The sequence below is a fragment of the Engystomops pustulosus genome, chromosome 4, assembly GCF_040894005.1.
Source record: "Engystomops pustulosus chromosome 4, aEngPut4.maternal, whole genome shotgun sequence".
Taxonomy (NCBI): Eukaryota; Metazoa; Chordata; class Amphibia; order Anura; family Leptodactylidae; genus Engystomops; species Engystomops pustulosus.
The window spans coordinates 197,627,205-197,644,086 of NC_092414.1; the positions used below are offsets into that span (position 1 = coordinate 197,627,205).

At 46.0% G+C, this 16,882-nt stretch overlaps 2 non-coding genes across 2 annotated transcripts; both read left to right on the top strand.

The window, feature by feature from the left end:
- The first annotated feature begins 6,296 nt into the window (after positions 1-6,296).
- On the top strand, positions 6,297-6,392 carry LOC140129346 (small nucleolar RNA U13). The gene has a single exon (XR_011855539.1). It is a non-coding gene; the product is annotated as a small nucleolar RNA U13 (small nucleolar RNA).
- Positions 6,393-8,688: 2,296 nt separating this feature from the next.
- Positions 8,689-8,784, top strand: LOC140129348 (small nucleolar RNA U13). The gene has a single exon (XR_011855541.1). It is a non-coding gene; the product is annotated as a small nucleolar RNA U13 (small nucleolar RNA).
- Positions 8,785-16,882: the final 8,098 nt, after the last annotated feature.

Here is a 16,882-nt window from a genome sequence, read left to right on the forward strand (position 1 = left end):
AGCCTCGGGTCTTCCAATGTTTTAATCCATTCATTACTATGTGCTAATTGCACTTTGTAATGAATGAGGAAGAAAGACTGTAGTATGGCAGTATATAATAGGATCGATCAGACAACCTAGGGTTAAAGTAAATAGTAAATAGTATCGCCGCGTCCGAAAATGCCCGATCTATCAAAATATAATAAAGGTTTTTCACTGCGTTTAACTCCGTAACGGAAAATAGCACTTAGATCAAATGGTCGTACAGTTCTAAAAATGGTAGCATTGAAAACACCATCAAATGTTGCAAAAATTGACACCACCCGCAGCTCCGTACAACAAAGTATGAAAAAGTTATTGGCGCCAGAAGATGGCAAAATAAAAAAAAATTATTTTGTACAGGAGGTTTTAATTTTTGTAAATGTATGAAAACATTATAAAACCTATACAAATTTGGTATCCCCTTAATCGTACCGACCCAAGGAATAAAGTAGACATGTCATTCGGGATGCACAGTGAAAGCTGTAAAACCCAAGCCCACAAGAAAACGGCGCAAATGTGTTTTTTCACCATTTTCACTGCATTCGGAATTTTTTTACCCGATTCTCAGTACACGGCATGGAATATTCAATACCGTCACTATGAAGTGCAATTTGTTATGCAGAAAACAAGCCCAAACACAGCTCTGCACTTAAAATAAAAAAGATTTTTGGAGGTGGGGAGTGAAAAATGGAAATGAAAAACAAAAAAGGCCAGGTCGTTAAGGGGTTAAGGGATATCCAATGAATGTCTGTAACTTACACAAATATGACTCTTCAGTTGTTACCGCCATATACTGAGTGGTTGCTGTTGCTCTACTAGAAAACATTACAAAGAACCAGCAACAGAATCATTTTAAAGGAATGACCACTAGATGGCGCCTCATGTTATAGGATAGCGCAGCCTCGCTCACCAGGCTGTGTTATCAGGCAGGAGCACTAGGGGGCAGTGTCTTCCAGTCATTGTGTTCTCTGTGTGACAGCACAGTGTGTACAGGTACATGGTGTACAATCAGGGCCGGATTATAGGCGGGGCTCCCGGGGCTCGAGCCCCGGGGCCCCCACCATTTTGCCCCCCCAGGGGGCCTCCACCGGATCGCGTTCCCCGGTCCCTGACTCCTCAGCCGCCGGCCCCCTTAGTCGCCTGCCCTCGGCACACGTCACCACCTCCACGGATATCCCCTTGCATGTCTTGCCCGCCCACCTGTCCGCCCCCCGGCACAAGTTACCGCCTCCCCGCCCTTCAGCTCCATGGCCGAGCCATCCGCCCCCTGCCCGCCCATCCCGCAGCCTTACCCTGCATCCCCCCGCCGCCACCCTCCTCCTGCCCGAACAGGCAGTCATCCTCCGCATCTCCCACTCCTCCCCGCCTGAACATCTGAACATTCAGCCGTCCTCCGCTCCCCGCGCCCCCCCCCCCCCGCCGGAACATTCAGCCGCCCTCCGCTCCCCGCGCCCCCCACCCCCGCCGACACATTCAGCCGTCCTCCGCTCCCCGCGTTCCCCCCTCCCCCGCCGGAACATTCAGCCGTCCTCCGCTCAACCCCCCACCCCCCCGCCGGAACATTCAGCCGTCCTCCGCTATCCACCCCCCGCCGGAACATTCTGCTGTCCTACGCTCACCGCGCCCCCCCCCCCGCCGGAACATTCTGCCGTCCTCCGCTCATCGCCAAATCCCCCCCCCCCCCCGGAACATTCTGCCGTCCTCCGCTCCCCGCGCCCCCCCCCCACCGCCGGAACATACAGCCGTCCTCCGCTCACCGCGCCCCCCCCCCCCGGGAACATTCAGCCGTCCTCCGCTCACCGCGCATCCCCCCCCCCCCGCACGGGAACATTCAGCAGTCCTCCAGTCCCCAGCGGCCCCCGATGCCAGCTGGAACAAGCAGCCATCGTCAACTCCCCCCGCCCGAACACCCTCCTGATGGGACAGCCGAACAACCTAAAAGGGTAAGTATACATTACATATTTATTTATCTGTGTGTATATATGATGTATATACTGTGTATCTGTGTATATATGTATATACTGTGTATATGTGTATATATGCATCTACTGTGTATCTAAAGTGTTTATATGTATATACTGTGTATCTGTGTATATATGTATATACTGTGTATATGTTTATATATGCATCTACTGTGTATATGTGTATATACTGTGTATCTGTGTATATATGTATATACTGTGTATCTGTGTATATATGTATATACTGTGTATATATGTATATACTGTGTATATGTGTATATATGCATCTACTGTGTATATAAAGTGTATATATGTATCTACTGTGTATATAAAGTGTATATATGTATATACTGTGTATATATGATTCTACTGTTTATATATAGTGTATATTTGTATATACTGTGTATATGTGTATATATTGTGTATATATGCATCTACTATCTATATGTGTATATACTGTGTATAGATGAATATACTGTATTTATACATGAATATATTTGTATAAGCATATATATGTGCACATTTAAATATACCGTATTTTCCGGACTATAAGGCGCACATAAAAGCCTTGGATTTCCTTGGAAATCCAAAGTGCGCCTTATAGTCCGGTGCGCCCTATAGGTCCTACTTACATAGGTCCCCTCTACCGGAGACAGCAGATCTCCAGCGGGAACTGCAGACCACGCGGCACGAACAACTTCTGCCGCGTCGGTCTGCAGTTCCCGCTGGAGATCTGCTGTCTCCGGTAGCGGGGATCTATGTAAGTATGCCATTCTCCACCTCCCGCTCACCTTCCCCGCTCACCTTCCCCGCGTTCCGCGTCTTGTCTCGGCGTCACGTCTTGTCCCGTCGGGTCTCCGCTCCGCCCCCGGACCTCCGCCACACCCCCGGACCCTGCGCCTTATAGTCCGATGCGCCTTTTATATGGAATTATTACATATATAAGGCGCATCGGTCTGATGCGCCTTATATTCCGGTGCGCCTAATGGCCCGGAAAATACGGTATGCATATATATATATATATATATATATATATATATGTATATATGATGTATGTTTATATGCTGTGTGTGTGGTATGTATGTATATGTTCTGTATACTGAATGTGTGTGTATTTCCCATATGTGTGTGAAAATGCTGTATCTACTGAATGTGTCTGTATTTGCTGTATGTATATGCAGCATGTGTGTATATGGTGTTTTTATACTGCATGTATATGTATATATGGTCAGTGTATACTGTATGTATGTATATATATATATATATATATATATATATGTGTGTGTATGCCGTATGTGTGATGTATATATACTGTATGTGTTTGTGTATACTCTGTATTAGTGTATAAATGTATATGGGTACATAAATGTGTGTGTATACTTGTATATATATGGGTGCAAGCATATGAGTGTAGAAATTTATGTGTGTATATAAAGGTGTGAATAAATCAGTGTATAAATGTGTGTAATTGTATAAACTGCGGGCTGCATGTCTGGTACGGGCTGAGGTGTATGTTAAATGGGACTGCATATCTGGTAGGGGTGAAGGTAGATACAACGATGTGTTACTGGGGGTGAGGCGGCTGTCTATAGATGTGTTACTGGGGGTGAGGCGGCTGTGTGTAGCTGTGTTACTGGAGGTGAGGCGGCTGTATGTAGCTGTTTTACTGGGGGTGAGGCGGCTGTATGTAGCTGTGTTACTGGAGGTGAGGTGGCTGTATGTAGCTGTGTTACTGGGGGTGAGGCGGCTGTGTGTAGCTGTGTTACTGGAGGTGAGGTGGCTGTATGTAGCTGTGTTACTGGGGGTGAGGCGGCTGTGTGTAGCTGTGTTACTGGGGATGAGGCGGCTGTGTGTAGCTGTGTTACTGGAGGTGAGGCGGCTGTATGTAGCTGTGTTACTGGGGGTGAGGCGGCTGTGTGTAGCTGTGTTACTGGGGGTGAGGAGGCTGTATGTAGCTGTGTTACTGGGGGTGAGGCGGCTGTGTGTAGCTGTGTTACTGGGGATGAGGCGGCTGTGTGTAGCTGTGTTACTGGAGGTGAGGCGGCTGTATGTAGCTGTGTTACTGGGGGTGAGGCGGCTGTGTGTAGCTGTGTTACTGGAGGTGAGGCGGCTGTATGTAGCTGTGTTACTGGGGGGTGAGGCGGCTGTATGTAGCTGTGTTACTGGGGATGAGGCGGCTGTATGGAGATGTGTTACTGGGGGCGAGGCGGCTGTATGTAGCAATGTTACTGGGGATGAGGCGGCTGTATGTAGCTGTGTTACTGGGGGCGAGGCGGCTGTATGTAGCTGTGTTACTGGGGTGAGGTGGCTGTATGTAGCTGTGTTACTGGGGGTGAGGCGGCTGTATGTAGCTGTGTTACTGGGGGTGAGGCGGCTGTATGTAGCTGTGTTACTGGGGTGAGGCGGCTGTATGTAGCTGTGTTACTGGGGATGAGGTGGCTGTATGTAGCTGTGTTACTGGGGATGAGGCGGCTGTATGTAGCTGTGTTACTGGGGACGAGGCGGCTGTATGTAGCTGTGTTACTGTGGGGATAGTGGATAGTGAGCAGGAGGACGTGTATGCACGCTGCACTCAGTGGGGGCCTCCACCAGATTTTGCGCCCAGGGGCCCCCACCACCCTTAATCCGGCCCTGTGTACAATGGGCGCATTACTTGGGGAATGGGTTATTGCAGCAGTGGAGGAGGGCGGCACCAACGACCTAGGCCATGGCCCGATCCATGGGGGTCACATGGAGTCACCTACAAGATCCCACTCATTGGTCAGGGTGTTACAGTTGGTGATTGTGTTAGGAATTTTTAAAAACATTTCTCCATTGTTAAAGTCTGAAGTAATAAAAAGCAGCAGGAAGAGAACTTACCTCTCCCTTCAGTGGAGTAGGCGGGTGTCTCTCCAGTGATCCCCTTCCACAATATCAAGTACCCAGTAAATAATTGGTAAATGGTTTTAATTACCTTTAAAACAAACTTTTAGTAACCCTTGCACTGGGTTCAGTATTTAGGTAAAACACTTAGCACCAAGGGGTTAAATTGTCTCCTTGTGTCTTCTAAAACAGAGCCATCTAGTGGTAGCAGCTGATATTACACATAAACTCAAATGGGGGGAGGGGGATGTTTTCCCTTCATGTCACAATCATTTACTGTTTTATTACTTTCCAATTTTTAAAAGCCACATTTTTTTTATTTTTTTCATTCCTGTAGCTGTGTGAGGGCTTGTTTTTTTTGCCACACACATTGGGTGTCATTTATCAGGGAATTGTGTAAACGTTGAATGTTGTGCAATTATTAGTGGTGTGCACCTAATTTCAGGTTGTTTAGTTCAACTTTTGGCGGCAGCGTCACTAACTTTGTCCCTTTGTGGTGTGTGGTTATCTCTCGAACCATACACTTACACCCTTCAGATGCCATAGGCAGGTGAGTCCATGACATCTGAGAGGTTACTTTTACTGTAAAATTACAGTAAGAATATCTCCAAACTTTTGGGCAAAAAGGAGGGACAACAATCTCCCCTTTTTTATCTAAACCACACCCATTGCCCCAATTGCAAGCATTGTGTAATAATGACCTTAAAGGCCCCCCACATAGTATAACTGTGGCCAAACCCTTCTTTAATTTTATCCTCCCTTTACATTTTGTTTTTCACTTTTATTTATATCCCCTTTTATTTATACATAACACTATAAGTACTCCTACCCCCACCCCTCCTGTCCTCCAGCCTCCTCCTGTAGTCTCCTGTCCTCCAGCCTCCTCCTGTAGTCTCCTGTCTTCCAGCCTCCTCCTGTGGTCTCCTATTCTCGAGTCTCCTATTGTGACCTCCTGTCCTCCTGCCTCCTCCTTTAGCTCCTGTCCTCCATCCTCCTCCTGTGGTCTCCTGTCCTCCATCCTCCTCCTGTAGTCTCCTGTCCTCCATCCTCCTCCTGTCCTCTATCTTCCCCTTCCTGTGGCTCCCATAGGAGTATTAAACAAAACCCTCTGTTACTTACCTTCCCTTGTTCACCTGCAGCAGTCTCACTTCCTCTCTCCCAGGCCCTGACTGTAAACTGAGGGAGGGGTGGGACCAGCTCAGGGGAGGAGTCACATGACTCCAGACATTATGTGAGGAGGTAGAAGGAGCAGTAGGACAATGCTGGGGAGAGAGGTGCGGCCTGGGAGGTTCTTCCAACTGCCCAGGATGGCAGGACAGCGGCTACAAACCCGGAATTGTCCTGCTGAATCTGGGACTGTTGGAAGGTATAGTCATGCGCCTGACTTGTGGTCACCCTAATGTGAGATCGGGTTATCTTACACCTGGGTTATACTGAGCCCCTTGTACTGTGATCCTTCTGGTTCAGACACATGATGAATGGGAGAGCACACGGCTGTGTGACATGTGCGGCCTTCATGTTACGACGCAGCACATTCTCCTTCTGATGCTGAAACAAGGATTGTTATTTGGTGGAAAACAGAATTGATATTGGTTTTGTTTATTTATTGTCTAACTCCTCTCTGCGTGATGGCTGACTTTAGACAGCAGCCGCAGGTCCAGCATCTACATATATCGTCTTTATATTGACATTTTATACATTGCTGCAGTTTTCTTCTGAGCAGGGCCTGGTCTCCGGGTGTCAGAGGCGTCCGCAGACCCTAGGGAGATGTGGTTCGTTACCTCTTCTCCGTTCCTCACTGCATCACGCTGAAGGAGCGGAGCCGGTGGTCATGTTACTGCCAGGGTCTAAAGGGGTTAAACAGAGCTGCTGAATCTAATCGAACCCAGTCCAGCTCTGATCAGAATTTCCCATGACAGGTGGTCATTTCACCTGTAACTTAGGCTCTTACTGATGCCTCAGTTACAGGGGAAAACTTGTAAAAGAAAAAAAATAAAAAGTGAAAATGTCCTCCAGGGGTCTTTTATGACCTCATGGGGGACATATAAAGTAAAACATAAATACACACAAAATATTAATAAATATTCATACAAATGACTATACATATTAATTATCAAAATGACTGAAACAAAATAGGGAATTCGTTAATAATGTTCATTTTGAGTTAATTTGAATTTTTTTTTTTTAAATTACTATAAATGACAAAAAAAGCCTTTTTTCCATTTTTAACCCCAAATAAAAATGGAAAAAAATGTTTAAACTTTTATTGCCTTTTTAACTACCTCTATATGTCCTGAAAAAAACACAGCAAAAAATGTTAAGGTAGCATGCAAATGAAAAAAAAAGCTATGGCTCTTAACCCTTTCACGACCCGTGACGTAATAGCACGTCACGGGTCGGCCGCGGGTGCATGGAGAGGGCTCACGCGCTGAGCCCTCTCCATAGCCGGTAAGTCTTTGCTGCATATTGCAGCAAAGGCTTACCGGTAACACCCGCGATCGGTGCTAGCACCGTTCGCGGGTGTTTTCACCTCGATCGCCACCGGCAATGCTGCCGGCGGCCTCAAAAGGATGGCGGCGCGTGGGCGCCGCCATCTTTTTGAGGATCGCCGCTACCCGTGATGTCATCGGGGAGCGTCGATCCGTCGCCATGGTAACCTCGGGTCTCGCGAAGACCCGAGGCTACTTCTGGTTAACCCATGCATTACAATATGCTATCAGCACATTGTAATGAATGAGGAGTAAAATCCCCATATACTGCCATACTGTAGTATTGCAGTATATGATAGGATCGTGCAGACCCCCTAGGGTTAAAGTACCCTAGGGAGTCTGAAAAGTACTAAAAATTAAAATAAAAAAAAGTTAAAAAAAAAAAATTATAATAAAAAACCCTAAAAACTCAAATCACCCCCCTTTCCCTAGAACTGATATAAATATAAATAAACAGTAAAAATCATAAACACATTAGGTATCACCGCGTCCGAAAATGCCCGATCTGTCAAAATATGATAACGGTTTTTCACTGCGTTTAATCCCGTAACGGAAAATCGCGCCCAAATTCGAAAATAGCACTTTTTTTGTCATTTAAAAAAATTTAAAAATTCTATAAAAAGTGATAACAAGGTCATACAGTCCTAAAATTGATAACATTGTAAACGTCATCAAAATCCACAAAAAACTACCTCACCCACAGCTCAGTACACCAACGTATAAAAAAGTTATTAGCGCCAGAAGATGGCAAAATCCCAAAAAAAATTTTTGTACAGGAGGTTTTAATTTTTTTAAATGTATGAAAACATTATAAAACCTATACAAATTTGGTATCCCCGTAATCGTACCGACCCAAAGAATAAAGTAGACATGTCATTTGGGGTGCACAGTGAAATCTGTAAGATCCAAGCCCACAAGAAGGCGGCGCAAATGCGTTTTTTTTACCAATTTCACTGCATTTGGAATTTTTTTCCCGCTTCCTAGTACATGGCATGGAATATTCAATACCATCTCTATGAAGTGCAATTTGTTACGCAGAAAATAAGCCGTCACACAGCTCTGTACATGGAAAAATAAAAAAGTTATGGATTTTTGATCATGGGGAGTAAAAAATGAAAATGAAAAAACAAAAAAGGGCCAGGTCCTGAAAGGGTTAAACTGGCACTTACAATGGTGGAGCAGGGAGCCAACGGCGCCAAGCTCCACCAATGTCCTTTACATTGGTCAGGAGTGAGCAAACAGAGTTGTGGACAGTCCAGGAGAGGTGGGAGGTGTGATGCTGCTCCTCATGTGTGGTCACCCTGATGTCAGTGAGTGTTGTCCATCCCTGGGTTATACTGCGCCCCCACACTGTGATCCTTCTGGTTCAGACACATGATGAATGGGAGAGCACACGGCTGTGTGACATGTGCGGCCTTCATGTTACAATGCGGCACATTCTCCTTCTGATGCTGAACTGTTATATGCAATGAAGTAAAAAAAAAATTGGCTTTTTATGTAATGAATTATCACCAAAAACTAATTTTGTTATATGAAGTTATCCATGACCATCCAGCCTACACTGTGTTAATGAAGAGGTACAAGCCTCTAGTTACTCTTTAAGGGGGTTTGCCCATGAAAGAAAATTCTCAAATTTCCCTCATTTAGGGATGTTTACACAGTAAGGATCATTTTTACCCCCTTACTTTACAGTTTTAGCTCTTTTTCCTTAGTGAGACTCTGAGCAGACACTTCATGATTTCTCTGGTGCTGTGTGCTGATAATGTGCTTAGATTATCAGGGTCCAGGGTTTATATACACTTTTATTTAGCTTCTTAACATTCACTAGTATCTGACACATAGAAAGAGAGATGAGAGATGATGAGATCTGCAACATCACCCAACGGGGCCTAGCCTTTTCTTGGGGCCTGGTGGCAGCTGGGGCCCAGAATACCGGAGTGGCTGGCGGTTGCGGCCTAGGGCACGCTGATGTCACGGTGCTTGGTATGGGGACCGGAGGGCTGTCCTACAGCCTGGCAGGTCTTCAGCAGGTGGTGTGAGCAAGAAAGATGGAGGGAGAGACTGATGTACTGAATCTCCCTGGGGCAAACCCTTTGGTGTCCGTAGTATGAGTCCCTGGGTAAAGGATGGGGTGCCCTTGGTGTTACAGCGGTATCCAGGGAACAGACGGAGGCAACGTTGTTCAAAATAACTCGCGGTTCTTTATTAGAACAACTGCAGGCAACGGCCAAACGATCCTTTTACAGACGCCAGATGTTTGGAGATTCCGGGTTACTGGAGTGGTCATGGAGAGTGATCCTCAGGAATAGATTCAGCAGCCTGGTAGTAGGTGCAGGCTGGGAGGTAGCTGTACCCAGATATGGAAGCTGCAGCTTTGTCCTGGGTGTTCTGTGTGTGGCACGGAAGGTGTGCGTCACACTATCTCTCTCTGGTCACTGAGAATCTGCATGGTGTGCTCTCGAGGAGAGCTGGATTTCAAGACGTCACCTCTCTGGTAATAGGTGGCTGAAAAGAGCTTGTACTCTAAGAGGTTTCTGGAACTCAAGAGACCTTGCCCCTTCCTGTCCAGGGGTTTTGTCATTCCCTGGTCAGGTGTGGCTCACTGTCCAATCACACTCCAGTTCACATGAAGGAATACAATTGGATGATAACTTTATCTCTTGCCTGCTCAAGCAAGACCTACCACCGTTAACCCCTGATGACTAGGTCTAGAACCTTCCTGGAGGGTTCACGACTCCCTCTGTCAGCTCCTTACCTGGAGAGGGCACTGTTCGCAGATCCATGAGACGCATAGCTCTGGTATTACAGCCATAACATACACAGCTCTGCTATATACCTCCCTCTCCCTCCCCTGGATAAAGATCTTATCTGCTTGTAGCTTTACTCTCTCTCACAGGAGAACAATATGTCCTGTTCGACCCTAAACTCAGAAGATTGAGAGTCAGGTCGAGGGGCAACCAAAATTTTCAACACCACGACTGAAAGAGACAGGTTGGTCTTATATCTTTGAAATGCTGAATTTATCTATAGACATTCATTGGGTATCAATTAAAGGGGTATTCACACAAAGACAAGTTTCTTATATGTACCCAGAATAAAAAAAATAACAGTGAATTAGAGAATGTGTTATTTTTTTATTCTGGGTACATATAAGAAACTTGTCTTTGTGTGAATACCCCTTTAATTGATACCCAATGAATGTCTATAGATAAAGAAAACATTAAAAAGAATCAGCAACAGAATCGTTTTAGAAGAATCACAAGAATATCAACTACAACTTCTTCTGGTGTCATGATTCCATGTGACCACTAGATGGCAGCTCATATTACAGGATAGCGCAGCCTCGCTCACCAGGCTGTGTTATCAGGCAGGAGCACTAGGGGGCAGTGTCTCCCAGTCATTGTGTTCTCTGTGTGACAGTGTGTACAGGTACATGGTGTACAATGGGCGCATTACCTGGAGTTATTGCAGCAGAGGATGAGGGTCGGCTCCAACGTCCCAGGCCGTGTCCTGATCAATGGGGGGTCACACGGAGCCACTGATGAGATCCCACTCTCATTGGTCAGGGTGCTACAGTTGGTTAATGTACTAGAATTCTTTTAAAAAACTTCTCCATTGTAAAAGTCAGAAGAAATAAAGAGCAACAGAAGATTACTTACCTCTCCCTTCAGTGGAGTAGGAAGGTCTCAGCATTCAGACCTAATATCCAGTGAATAAAGGCTAATTGTTTTTAATTACCCCCAAATAAAACCTTGTAGTAACCCTTTCAGGTTCAGTATTTATGTATAATACTTTACATCAAGGGGTTAAATTGTCTCCTAGTCTCTTCTATAACAGAGCCATCTAGTGGTAGCAGCTGATATTACACATAAACACAATAATAATAATAATAATAATAATAATAATAATAATAATATATCTACATCATATTTCATAGCGGGAAACAGTTTCATAGGGGAAACATAGAAATATAATAGGGGTGACACAAGAGCTTACAATCTATGAGGATGAGGGGTGACACAAGAGCTTACAGTCTATGAGAATGAGGGGGTGACACAAGAGCTTACAGCCTATGAGGATGAGGGGGTGACACAAGAGCTTACAGTCTATGAGGATGAGGGGGTGACACAAGAGCTTACAATCTATGAGGATGAGGGGTGACACAAGAGCTTACAGTCTATGAGAATGAGGGGGTGACACAAGAGCTTACAATCTATGAGGATGAGGGGGTGACACAAGAGCTTACAGTCTATGAGGATGAGGGGGTGACACAAGAGCTTACAATCTATGAGGATGAGGGGGTGACACAAGAGCTTACAATCTATGAGGATGAGGGGGTGACACGAGAGCTTACAGTCTATGAGGATGAGGGGAGACACAAGAGCTTATAGTCTATGACAGTGATGGCTAACCTATGGCACTGGTGCCAGAGGTGGCACTCGGAGCCCTTTCTGTGGGCACCCAGGCCATCATTAGAGATGACTCCAGGTATCTTCCTGCAGTCCCAGACAGCCCAGGACTTGCTGTGCAAAGAGGTATTTTAAAGTGACAGCTGTACCTGGGACTATTTTCTGCTATATTGGTGCCTCAGGGGCTGGTATCAATGAAATCTGTGACAGAGAAGGGAGTATAAATCACAAATTACATTTTTGTGTTGGCACTTTGCTATAAATAAGCGGGTCTTTGTTGAAGTTTGGGCACTCGGTCTCTAAAAGGTTTGCCATCACTGGTCTATGAGGATGAGGGGGTGACACAAGAGCTTACAGTCTATGAGGATGAGGGGGTGACACAAGATCTTACAGTCTATGAGGATGAGGGGGGGACACAAGAGCTTACAGTCTATGAGGATGAGGGGTGACACAAGAGCTTACAGTCTATGAGGATAAGGGATGACACAAGGGCTTACAGTCTATGAGGATGAGGGGGGGCACTAGAGCTTACAGTCTATGAGGATGAGGGGGTGACACAAGGGCTTACAGTCTATGAGGATGAGGGGGGACACAAGAGCTTACAGTCTATGAGAATGAGGGGGTGACACAAGAGCTTACAGTCTATGAGGATGAGGGGGTGACACAAGAACTTACAGTCTATGAGGATGAGGGGGTGACACAAGGGCTTATAGTCTATGAGGATGAGGAAGTGACACAAGGGCTTATAGTCTATGAGGGTGAGGGGGTGACACAAGAGCTTACAGTCCATGAGGATGAGGGGTGACACAAGAGATTACAGTCTATGAGGATGAGGAGGTGACACAAGAGCTTACAGTCTATGAGGTTGAGGGGGTGACACAAGAGTTTACAGTCTATGAGGATGAGGGTGTGACACAAGAGCTTACAGTCTATGAGGATGAGGGGGAGACATAAGAGCTTACAGTCTATGAGGATGAGGGGGTGACACAAGAGCTTAAAGTCTATAAGGATAAGGGATGACACAAGGGCTTACAGTCTATGAGGATGAGGGGGGGCACTAGAGCTTACAGTCTATGAGGATGAGGGGGTGACACAAGGGCTTACAGTCTATAAGGATGAGGGGGGACACAAGAGCTTACAGTCTATGAGGATGAGGGGGTGACGCAAGAGCTTACAGTCTATGAGGATGAGGGGGTGACACAAGGGCTTATAGTCTATGAGGATGAGGAGGTGACACAAGGGCTTATAGTCTATGAGGTTGAGGGGGTGACACAAGAGATTACAGTCTATAAGGATGAGGGGGTGACACAAGAGCTTACAGTCTATGAGGATGAGGGCGTGACACAAGAGCTTACAGTCTATGAGGAAGAGGGGGTGACACAAGAGATTACAGTCTATGAGGATGAGGGGGTGACACAAGAGCTTACAGTCTATGAGGTTGAGGGGGTGACACAGGAGCTTACAGTCTATGAGGTTGAGGGGGTGACACAAGAGTTTACAGTCTATGAGGATGAGGGGGTGACACAAGAGCTTACAGTCTATGAGAATGAGGGGGTGACACAAGAGCTTACAGTCTATGAGGATGAGGGGTGACACAAGAGCTTACAATCTATGAGGAGAAGGGGGGACACAAGAGCTTACAGTCTATGAGGATGAGGGGGTGACACAAGAGCTTATAGTCTATGAGGATGAGAGGGTGACACAAGAGCTTACAGTCTATGAGGATGAGGGGGTGACACAAGAGCTTATAGTCTATGAGGATGAGAGGGTGACACAGGAGATTACAGTCTATGAGGATGAGGGGGTGACACAAGAGCTTACAGTCTATGAGGATGAGGGGGGACACAAAGGCTTACAGTCTATGAGGATGAAGGGTTTGTTTGGCCATGGGCTCTTTAGGAGGCTTGGGCCCCGGGCTACTGCCCAAACCACTTATATTATAATTTACTACTGTTTAGTCCTATGCCAAATCCATGGTTACCTAGTGAGTCCTCCTCTTCAGCAGTAATCTGAAGGAGCACACCGGGTGTAAATGCTGGAGAGGATGACCACCATAAGTACTGTATCCATGGTGGATTGAAGTGGTGCAAGTTGGTCTAGCGTTAAGTTACAGTGGTCTAGATGGGAAGTCATCAGGGTCAGTGGTAAGGACCAAGCCGTTCCTTAATATTCTGATGGTCTCCCATGAAGCTTAGTGACATCACCAAAGCAGAGTTATAACTTCACTCATCCTCCTTTGGAGTCCTGGTCATCCCCCTTCGCTCTATGAGTCAGTCCCATAACAAGCACTTTAGGTGTCAGGGACTTGAGAAGTTTGTTTTTAGTACTTTTTAGCAGATTTCATGTTTGCATTTATTTTAGCTAATTGCTACGTGACTCACAGAACCTGGATATTGTAGCCGGACTGACCTGAAACCCTAGGTCACCAATGACATGTTGATGAAGACGGCCTTCATTAGCTATGAGGACCACCAGGTTTTTTAAGGTGATGTTCTGGTATTCGAGGAGGTATGGCACCACTTAGGCTTCCATCAGCAAATGACCTGGAATAATCTTTTGCCTTATGGAGATTCTTAGATGCTGACATCATGACTGTACGTCCGATAATGAGTGTTCCTCCCGCAGGAATGGTCCATATGCAGGACCTCAGCCCTGAGTCATGGCCAGGAGAAGGCCTGTCTTCTTTCATATAATAGAGACTGATGAGTGAGCACTTACATTGTGTCATTTCTATGGTCAGGTGAAGACTTGTATGAAAACCCTCGGATAAACTGAATGGAAACCTAATACTTCTTTTAGTGTAGGACATCTTTATTATGTATGAAATAGGTGGTCGTATCTGGGTAGCTTCAGAGCAGAAAGGAAGATCTATAGTAGAAAAATGCAGGATAAAAGGTTTCCTTCAATCTCTATTTTCCTAGAAGACCTTCCATGAGGACAAGAGTTCATGTAAGTTTCTGTAAGTCCCATATTTCGGGGGCCGGCCCGCTGTCCTGAGTGGTGGGAAATGTGTCCCAGTACCAACTCTATGAACATAGATGGAGTTGATTGTAATGGAGACAATTACCAGGGAGGGGGTAAGAGAAATGAAGACATTAACAGGTCTCATACAGAAAACCATGATCAGTCCCGGAAGTATGGTCCAAGGTTTTTCCCAGGGTAAATACTTCTCTCCGACTTGGCTGTGACTGCACTCTCTGCATCTGCTCAAGTGATGCCCCCTGGTCCCAACGTCCCTTTGTACTAGATGTGGTATGTCCTGCAGCTGATCAAACCAATGAAGAAAAATATACTAAGGCTACATTTAGACGAACATGTGCCCGCCGTATAGTAGCACAGCGGGCACATGGTGGCGCACAGGAGAAGAGGAGGTGGTGAGCTCTGCTTGCCACGCCCCTCTCCATAGAGATATATGACGCACGACGCCGTATTACGGGAATAGATAGGACATGTCTAATCTTTCTCCTGCCTACGGAACTGTACTCCGCGCCACTCCGCGCGCCCATTGCCGGCCTATGGGAACAGATGTATTAAGGAATATCAGTATGTGCTGGAGGGACAGAACAAACATCTGAGGGATGTGGGTATTACCAGGGTAGTACACAGACACAGTTTTGCTAGTACTGACTTATGGCCAGGTATATATTATGTATAATTATATATAATAATTACATACATTGTGTAGAAAAAGCTCCATTTGAGTGACTTTCTGCTATTTAGTAGCGCTCATATTGCACATCCCCGGTCATAAGCCCAACATACCGTATATACTCGAGTGTAAGCCGACCCCAGTATAAGCCGAGGCCCCTAATTTTCCCACAAAAACCTGGTAAAACCTATATTTTTTTTACTTGAGTATAAGCCGAGTTTGGGTTTTCAGCACATTTTTTTGTGCTGAAAAACTAGGCTTATACTCGAGTATATATGGTACATGCCGGCAATTAACCTTAGCGTATACATACAGAGTAAGGCTACATTCACATGGCCGTATGGGGGACGTTTATATGGCAGACGCATATAAATGCCGTATATATGTCCCCCAGAGATGGCAATGGGTGTATGGTGCCATATGGGAACGGTACGGTGCCGCGCGTACCGATCCGTAACTGGGAGAAATATATATGTCCTATCTTTCCCCGGAATATGGCGCCATGCACCATACATTGCTTTGGAGAGGTATGGGGGTGAGTGGCGCTCACCCCCTCCTCCCCTCCCCGGCAATGTCATGTGGCCGCCGTGCTACAGTACTGCGGGTACATGTTCGTCTGTAGCCTAATGCTAATATGCTAATTCTTAATAGGTTTGTTAGTTATTACCTGTAATAGGAATTTCCCACGTCCTCCCAGATGACTGACACCCCGATGCGCGTTTCGACATGCTGCCTTCGTCAAGGGGTCGATGGCAGCGTACCCAAACGGAATGGTTCTTTATCGGCAGCTTGCATTTCCAGCTATGTAATTGTTCTGTAGCTCAGAAGGCCATAAGCCTGATGTGATATTAAAGATCAGATTTTTTTTTTTGACACCAGCAGCATTTTTCTTGGTGCTATAAAAAATAAAGGTAGACATCTGAAGGGACACTCCCCCTGCAGTCTCTAAACTTGACTTATCTCAAGTTTGACTCATTGGGGCTTATTTGGCACATTTCGTGCAAATCTTCAGATGCAAATTCAATTTTTTGATGGAGCAATGAAAACACGTTCCAAGGTGTTCAAAGATGACACGTGTCCCCATGTGTGACAGTAATGGGCCCTCTTACATAACATGACTAGGCTTTATGGGACCAGTGTTTCTTAGTTTAAGGTGCTGTAGTAATGACAGGGGTGACATCTAGCGCAGCAGTCAGTGATCAGAGATCACAAGGTAGACGATATAAATAGCGGCAGCCATGATAGATACGAGTCAGGGGGAGAGCTGGAGGTCGGTGGGACGACTGATGGATGTGTTTATTCTGCGCTGTGTACATCCAGACGCCCGACCTCAAAGCTGGCTAATGGCAATTATGAGCGGGTACAGGAATGGTACACCCATCTCCCCTAACAATGGCTTTTCCTCTCACTTCCCACTTAGAGGAGTGACAGACGGGCGACCATACTGTGACATAACCGCGGGCATTGTGTAATGTACAGTACATGGTGTAT